Source organism: Jaculus jaculus, chromosome 14, assembly GCF_020740685.1.
Source record: "Jaculus jaculus isolate mJacJac1 chromosome 14, mJacJac1.mat.Y.cur, whole genome shotgun sequence".
NCBI classification, from domain to species: Eukaryota; Metazoa; Chordata; class Mammalia; order Rodentia; family Dipodidae; genus Jaculus; species Jaculus jaculus.
Genome location: NC_059115.1, coordinates 27,417,573 through 27,426,740, shown reverse-complemented (window position 1 = coordinate 27,426,740; position 9,168 = coordinate 27,417,573). Strand labels below are relative to the sequence as shown.

General features: G+C 39.9%; 1 pseudogene; it reads left to right on the top strand.

The window, feature by feature from the left end:
• Positions 1-6,707: 6,707 nt before the first annotated feature.
• On the top strand, positions 6,708-6,899 carry LOC123455004 (annotated as a pseudogene).
• The last annotated feature ends 2,269 nt before the right edge of the window (positions 6,900-9,168 follow it).

The window sequence follows — 9,168 nt, the reverse complement described above, 5'->3', positions numbered from 1 at the left end:
TGGGGGAGTGTTTAGCCAGGTGTACAATCCCATTGTTTCTGGTAGTTGAATATTAGGTGAGAAAGTAGAACTTAACTTGCTATATGGCAGTTTCTGTTAACATGGCTGAGGATTGGTTCATAGCTCCCAACATCTCCTCCCTTCTTTTATACAAAAAGAGGGGGAGGCCCACCTTGCAGCGGTGGCAATTAACCAATTGGGGGAGTAGGGACCTGACTCCTCCCATGGGGATGTCTTTTTCATACAATCTTTGGTACTTTTGGGGAGGGGAGGCAGGGCCTATGTGGCTGGAGAGCAAGGCATGGCCTTAGTGATAACAGTTATGGTACCAACCTCCATGCAAGTCAGGTTTTTCTCTCAGGGAATTCATAAGTGGTCAGATAGGGACCTTCCCTTGTGGTGCTTTGCCTCACACCCACGTTGGTGCCCATATTGCATTCACTTTATTGTGAGATGATATGCATAGTTCTGAATCCTATGCAGCTCCTAAAGGAGGGGTAGCTTTTTGGCCATGACAGGTAGACCGCAGCGATAGCAGAGGTGTAGAGGACAGCAGTATAGTAAATGAGTACAGAATGTAAGATCAAGGGAGAGTGACAGCTGCAGGTAGTATGTCTTCAGTGGCAATGCCTCGATCCGCCAGCTCCAGTCTGTGATAATGGACTTGTAAAGGCTGCATCTTAATGGCTTCAATCTGTTACAAAAGATATGATTTTATTTATGATAATGGGTTTGGCTGTTAGTAAGAGGATTAAGATAAGTAGAAGTCCTTCCAGTTTGTCCTGTTAGGGAAAAACAGGAGATTCTCTCAGGGAAGTGTTTCTTCCCTGGATATATGAAATGTCACTGGAGGATCATCTGCTTGTTTTACAAGTCTCTCTGGCAGCCATCTCACAGCATTTTCTTTAGTGTCAAACAAGCATACTGATCCTCAGCCCCAAATGAGTACTGGGTCTGGGCTATTTCATTTTAAAGTTAAAGGATCTTTCCACATGGCTTTGGCAAAGGTATTTTTTGTATTTGTGTGCCAAAAGTGGTCAGCAGCTGAATTTCCCTGAGAATCAAGGGTTAAAAAGTGTAGGACAAACAAGGCATGATGAAGGATATTTCTTGGAGAGCCTTTTATGTGATATAAATCCCCTGTTTTTAACTTTTGGAGGGTAAATGGACCCAGAAGAGGGGCCCCTCCTGCCAGAACACCCTGGTGGGTGTAAAGTCAGTGGCACAAATGACCAGAAGAAGAGGCTTTTTATAAGAGTTAAAAGTGACCCTTTGGCTCAGAATTGCAGCCTCCACTATCTTCAGGGCCTCTAAAATTTACCACAGGTAAACTAAATGCAAAATGCTGACAATTTTCAGTGTGTAAGGGAATTGTAAAAAATTAATCCTTTAGGTTAACAATGATTTTACAATATCCTGCAGGAATTGCTACTGGAGTGGGGAGGCCTGGTTGTAAGGCTCCCATAGGTACCATGGCCTTATTAATTTTTCTAAGGTCCTGGAGCAATCTCCATTTTAAGGGCATTCCAGAAACACTCCACTGCAGGGGCCTCTGGCCTCCAACCACCTGTTTAGATAAAGCTATCATTTTAAAAGTCATTAAGTACCATTGTTTGCCTAGCCCATCACAATGGAGATTACCTTATCCTCAGAGCAGGTTTCTCTGTTTTACATTCTCCTTCTTCCTTCTTATCCATCTCTGGCCACCAGCTGGACAAAATTCAGGGGGAACTAGGATAAAGTCTGAGAGAGCCAAGGACATGTCCTATAGTGTATAGCTTGGACCTCTGTGTGAACATTTACAATAGATTTATTAAACACTTGAAGAAAGGAGGCAATAGGCATAAGAGAAGCAGAAGGCAAACTCTCACAGCCGCACTTGATCCAGGAGGTAGGCTGACTAAGGAATCGGTTTTAGTTTTAGCTTGAGCACGCATTATAGGAAACACATGAAGGGTCTTAGAAGGTTTGATCTTAGTCTTTTTATGTCGGATGGGGGCAGAAGCAGAGGAATGGATCTCTAGGTATAAGTCATGGAGTTAAGTAAGGCAGCCTTTTCTTTTTTAGCTGCAAGGAGAGTTTTAAGTGATTGGGATTCCCAGGAAAGTTGGCTAGTCACCTGTCGAGTGACTGTTTCTAAATCACAATCAAGGGTTACAGGGGCACAGAAGTTATGTGGCTTAGGCTTGTAAAGATAAGGTGGGGAGTCTGCTATGGGTGCTGTAGGATACAGCCAGTCAGGTTTATGGTATCTGGCAGCTTCACCCTCTAGCCCTGATTCCTCATCTCAGAAAAGGAAGGCATTGGGGGGAGGGGTAACTGTAGAATTGGAGAGAATAGGATAAATAGATTTAGGGGAAGGTGGGTCAAGTGGGTCATCTCTGGGCATAGGAACAATGACAGAAGGGCACGGCAATGGGGACTATTTGTACCACCCAATGCCCTTGCCTCGGGGCCACCACCAGAGCTGCGATGTCTGCCTGGAAGGCGGGGCAGTTCAGGGGAGGGAGCTGCAGCCACTGAGGCTGCCGCCATGCAGGGATTCTGATGGCTTGGAGTTAGTTCATGAATGGGAGGAGTCTGGCTAGGTTTAAGGTTATTTTTAAGAAAGAATTCTCCATCCCTAACAACTTTTGAAAAGTCCGGTTGGCACCAGTGAATCTGTAGGACATCATTTATTAAATTCCAATAGAAGATCTGAACCAGGACTTTCTCAGGGCCAAAAGTCTTATAGTAGTCTTTTATACAATCTCCCATTCTCCCCCACCTTTTTTCATCAATGGTACCTTCCTGGGGAAACCATGGGCATAAATCTTCTAAGAAGAGAAAAAAATTAATGAGATCTTTTTTTCTTAACTTTTGTCCCACAAGTCTTGAGGGAGTCTTTAAATCCCCTGATAAAAAGTTCCTGCTTACTTAGGGTCTGTCCCATGATAGAAAAGGAAAGAGGAGAAACGGCAAGACCAAAGGGCAATGTTCCCGGTCAGAGAACCGGCACAGGGGATTCCCCCGTAGGCTTGACGTGAGCCTGACTGCAATTTTAAGAACTGGCAGCCACTCTAAGAGCATTTACTGGCTGTTGCGTACCCAGTTTTGTTGATGGGTAGAGAGGCTAGATAGGTCTTTTCCAATGCCTGAATGGGCTGTCAGGATTCGCACAGGGAGCTAGGGGCCTTCAGCCAATGCCAGAGGGTAGCCCTGGCCAAGAGGCTTCAGTTGCCCTGTCACTATGTTGCAATTCCACGTGATTGTGCCAACCAAAAGTAAAAGGAGGAAAAGAAGTGCAAAAAGAAAACCCACAGTTCTTATGCCTTGCAAATCTGACTAAATAGTCTTAAGTGGTTTGCCTAGAAGTTTGCGTCGCTTGTCTTACCTTAGTGGGTCTGTATCACAGATGGGTTTCTTCTGTGGTGAACATGGAGCAGATCTGTTTTACAGGTATATTGCCTGTAGTGATCTTACATGGATATTCACTCACCCTGGTGGGGTGGCGATCCAATGGCGAGGACGTCTGTCCACTTCAGCAACGCCCAGGTCACACTTCATACCTCAGGCCCCACGTTCGTTGGGTGCCACTTGCCCTGGACAGTGGGGAGTTGAACAAGGACTCGAGGAGAAGCTAACCTGGGTGAAAAAAGGCAAACAGACACAAGAAGGAGACCATGCTAGGTGTTTGTCAAGGCCTCGAGAGTTTATTCTTACATGTCAGTTTATATAGGGTTGTAGGGGGAAAGGGACATGGTCAGGGCAAGGAGTTGTAGGGGAAGGGGACATAGGTAGGGCAAAGATCACAGAATTACTGGTTAAACTGCAATGCCTTTGTTTCTTCATCAGCTACCAGCAGGATGTGGGAGTGTTTAGCCAGGTGTACGATCCCATTGTTTTTGGTAGTTGAATATTCGGTGAGGAAGTAGAAACTTAACTTGCTATATGGCAGTTTCTGTTAACATGGCCGAGGTTTGGTTCACAGCTCCCAACACTGTATTTAGGGAATTAGGACAACGCCAAATGTGCATGGTCCCAAATAACCCACTATCCATGCATATGTAGGCTGAAGTTGTACCCCTTTGACTGAGTGGGCACAGGATAGTGCTGACCTGGACCCTGCATGTCCTATTTAGTGCCTTAGCAGTCTCCATATGGCTAAGGAGTGCAACCAGCTTGAGGAGGTCTTCATCAAGTCATCTTTGCTTAGGATGACCTATGGGCAGGCTGGAGAATGAACTCTGCTATCTTTCTTAATTGGAGGGAATATAAAACTTTCAGCCAAAAATGCCACTTACTCCCTGAATAGATTTGTCTAAGCTCCAGCATGTCCCTGATAAGCCCAAAACTTTGTAACTAGAATGACTGTAGGGCCACCATCTCTGAAAATGCCTGTTGACGGTTCCAGGCTAAATATAAGCATTAGTTCTATCAGAGCAAAATTAGAAAATTGCAATTGTGAATCCTTTCCATCTCCCATTGAGGAACATCTTCTCTCACCCTAGAGTGCATCATTCAAGGACTCATTAACTCTCTCTTTGAAATGCAATCATGAAGAAAGATAGGCTTCCTGTCCCTCAGTCTCTGAAGAGAATAGAACCTAATTCCAATAACACCAGCTAGTAAAAAAAGAGCCTCTTGATGACAGTAACAAGTCTCTGAGTCATCAATTAAAAGCTTTTGTGGTTTTCAGTGCAGATGAGCTGTATTTACATGGAAAGATTCCTTCCTTATATCAGTAGTCCTATTAAATCTCCCTTGCTGTTTTGACCTATAGCTTGGCATTAGGTACTTTTTCTTTTTTTTTTTTTTACATGAATCACCTGAGTGATTGTTTTTCTTTTTTTCTTTTTTTTTTAATTTTTTAACTTGAATGCTAAAAGTTTATAACATACATGGCTGAGAAAGTTTATAAACAATGCTTTGTTTTATGTAATATGTTTCTGGGTGATATGAAGAAGTGAAGATATCAGCACATGTATCTGGCTTTTTTTTCACTAATGTTTGTTTTGAAGTGACTTTACTGCTTTGTTTGCTAGAATTGACAGCAGATGTAGCCAACAGTCCTTCCTATGCAAAACATTCATGCTTACTACAGAGGGGATTTTGTCCCTTCCCTGGCACTTTTCAAGATCAATCAAAACATTTAAAATGGCATTTTTTTGAAATAATGATCCTCTGTATTATGATCTCTTTTTAATGTTATAATTCCATTAATAAGATACATTTGTGTTATATTGGAATAGTAAATGGAGTTGGGATCAGAGAATCATTGGTTTATCATATGACTTCTGTTTCATTGGTTTCATGTGGAGGAAAATTTCTCATAAAACCCCCAAATATCCAGACACACAAACTGGGTAAATAGTTGGCTTAATTCTGGTAATAGTTGGTATATGCATTTTATTATTGGGTTAGAAACTTGCAGAACTTGCTGAATCATACATATTCCAAGAAACCTGAAAATTGCAAACTTTCAGCATCTTGAGAGTTCTATTGGTCCTTATGGACATAAAGGAAAGATACAACCCATGCTTCAATGAATGCACAACTTGATAAGAAAATGGTTACTCATTAGAGAATGATAAGGTCCACAGAAGACTAGAAAGGCAGAGCTATGGGCTCTAGGACCTATATACCTGAGGGTATCTGATCTCTCTTTAGTTGCCAAATGATAGCAAATATCTGAGAATCTATAGGTATAAATTCCTTCAAATAAAAAGGCAATAATTTCCAACAAATCAGTCAGATGGAAAAAAGAGTTTTACTTGAGATGCTAGACAGTAACATGGAATAAACCTATTTTATACATATTAGAATAGGAGCTTATTTATTTATTGTATCTTTGCTCTTATACAAAAGGGCAGAGCACTCTTCTTATTTGTCCTCTTTTTAAAGCTTTCCAAAGTGTCCTGCCCAAGGATGGGCTTGCAAAAAGATCAGTTTTTTTGAATGTACAAATGCACTGAAAAAGAATCCAAGCTTTTGTTGCAACAAATTATAGATATAAAAACCTACAACTGTAATAGAAACACACTATCAGAGAACCTTTTAAAATCATTGGAGGTACCATTTAAAGCTAATTTAAAGTGGTAGAAACTCTCTTATAGCAACATCAATGATGGGCACAAAATATATTGAGTAGTAGGTCTTCCCTAAATCTGGTATTGGGATGCATGGAATAGGCTGGAAGATCCTCCCCAACATTTCATACACCCTTCCAATTTAAGGAGCTCCATTCCTATAAAATTCTTGACCCTGTTTCTCTCTATCTTTCCTCTCTGGGAAAATTAATTTCAGATTTATTAGGTCTAAATAAAATAAAGGAAGGGCATAAAGAGTCAATATACCATGTTTCTTTGTCTTTGCTGCAGGCCTGCAAGTTTGACAGCTTTAGGCCATCTCTCTTCCATTCTCCTCCCTAATCCCCTTTGTTCTTTCCACCCCCACTATTCTGTCCCTGTATGTATGTATATCTGCTGTAATTCCCCTAAAATCCTCTTGTTCATGGACCTTGCCTAGGTTTTTTTTGTCCTCTTACTTACTCAATCTTACATATTATTCTAAAAGTTCAACACTAGGATCAGCATGTGAGAGAAAATATGCTGTATTTCTCCATTTGTACCTAAGTTATTTTACCTAGTATATTTTCCAGGTTCATCTAATTTCTTTCAAATTTCATGAATTTATTTTGCTTTGCAGATGAACAACACTTCCTTGTAAATACTATACTTTCAGGGGTCATTCTATAGTTCATTACTAAAGAAGTTTCTATGGCTGTGCAAAGTACCAGAAACCATGAGGAGGAGGCCTAGCATGCTCTCCTGAGTGTGAAGTCTGCTCTTGGTATTGCTTTGTTGCAACTGCCACTTGCCTTTAGAGGAGCTGGAGGAAGAGGATACAGTCTGAGTGGGAAAAAAAGAAAAACCTTAATTGTAAATATATGCCAGATCTTTACTCTCTATTCATAAGTTGATGAACATCTAGGTTGATTCCATTTTCAAGGAATTGTGAATAGAGCAGCAACAAACATGGGTAAGCAAGTATCTCTCAAGAGTATAGAGCTCTTTAGGTATATGCCCAGAAGTGGCATAGCTGGGTCATAAGGTAGATGTATTTTAAATGAGGTTGAGGGGAAAGAGGAAATTTTATTCAATGTTGGTAGAAGTATAAACTGGTATAGCCACCATAGAAACCAGTATGGGAGCTTTTCAAAAATCTAATAATAAATCTACCACATGACCAATGTGGTGGTTTGATTCAGGTGTCCCCCATAAATTTAGGTGTTCTGAATGCTAGGTTCCCAGCTGGTGGATATTTGGGAATTAATGCCTCCTTGAGGGAGTGTATTGTTGGGGGCTGGCTTATGGGCTTTATAGGCAGTTTCCCTGTGCCAGTGTTTGGCACACCCTCCTGTTGCTGTGTCCCACCTTATGTTGGCCAGGGGGTGATGTCCACCCTCTGCTAATGCCATCGCTTTCCCCTGCCATCGTGGAGCTTCCCCTTTAGCCAGTAAGCCAAAATAAACCTCTGGATTGGTTGGGTGATTTCTACCAGCAATGTGAACTGGACTGCAACAACCAAGCTATATAACTCCTGTTTCATATGCCCTAAAGACTCTAAAATTTACTATTTTTAAAGTTTTGAGGCACCTCTACACTTATTTCCATAGTTGTAGAAGTCTATGCTACCATCAGCATTGAATAAGGGTTTCCAATACACTTACCAGAATTTGTTGTTATTTTATTTTTTTGAGAATTGTCATTCTGACAGGAATGAAATGGAATCTCCAAGGGGATTTACTTTGCATTTTCCTGACAATTAAAGATGCCCATCATTTTAAAACATATTTTTGGCCATTTGTATTTCTTCTTTTGTGAACTCTCACTTCAATTACATGGTCTATCTTTTTGATTGGGCTGTTTTGTTTACTGCTTAAATTTTGAGTTTCCTACATATGTTAGATAGTAATCCTTTGACAGATATATATATGGCTGGTAAAGATTTGCTTGCATTCTGTAGGTTACCTCTTGACTCTATTGACAGTTTTCTTTGCTGTACAATACTTTTTTCAGTTTTACAACATCCTATATATTGATTGCTTTTATTTCCTGGGTTATTGGGTAATCAATGAAAAGGTTTTCCATGCACCTACACTGTGAACTGCATGTTACATTTTTTTTCTTCAGTCATTTGAGGGCTCCAGGTTATACATTAAGACATGGTGATCCATTTGGACTTACTTGTGAAGAGATAAAAAGTCTAGAGTCATTCTTTTGCATGTAGATATCCAATTTTCTAAGCACCATTTGTTGAAAATATTATCTTTACTCAAAAGTGTGTTTTATGTCTCTTTGCACTGAGTCTGTATGTTGGTTTTGGTAGACTGACCATATTCATTCTTCCAATCCATAAGCATAGGACATCTTTCCATTGTCTGATGTCCTCCTTGATTTCTTTCAATAGCATTTTGAAGTTTCCACTGCAGTGTTCTCTCACTTCCTTGCTTAGGGATAGTTGAGATATTTAATTTTTGTGTAATTACTGTGAATGACTTTATTTCCCTAATTTCTTTCTCAATATATATTTCATTGTTATATAAGAAAGTTTATGATGCTTTTTATTTTCTTTATTTGGTATGATGCTGGCTAAACTTTTATAACATAGACCCTTTACTGTCTTGGAATATGTTTCCTCCATCCCTGGTCTCTCCTTCTTTTCATAAAGAGATATTATATTTTTCAAAGGCCTTTTATGCATCCATTGAAAATTATCATACATTTTTAGAGTCTCTTTTGTAAGGTATTACATTTACGGTTTTTTATATGCAGCACTATCCCTACATCTCTGGAATAAAGCCCACTTGATCAATGTGAATATCTTTTTGATGTTCTTGGATTCAATTTGAAAATGTTTTATTGAGAATTTTTTAGTCTATGGTCATTAGAGAGATTTGTCCATAGTTTTCATTTTGATTGTATCTTTATCTAGTTTTGCTAATGGTGGGCTTTGTATAAAAAAATAGGGAGCATTCACTCTTTTTCTATTTTATAGAAAAATTGTGTAAAAAGTGGCTTAAGTATAAAGGTTTAATAGAATTCTAAAGTTAATATGTCTGGAACTGGCTTTTTATAATTTAGTTGAGAGAGAGAAAGAAGCAGATATATAGAGAGAAAGATCCAT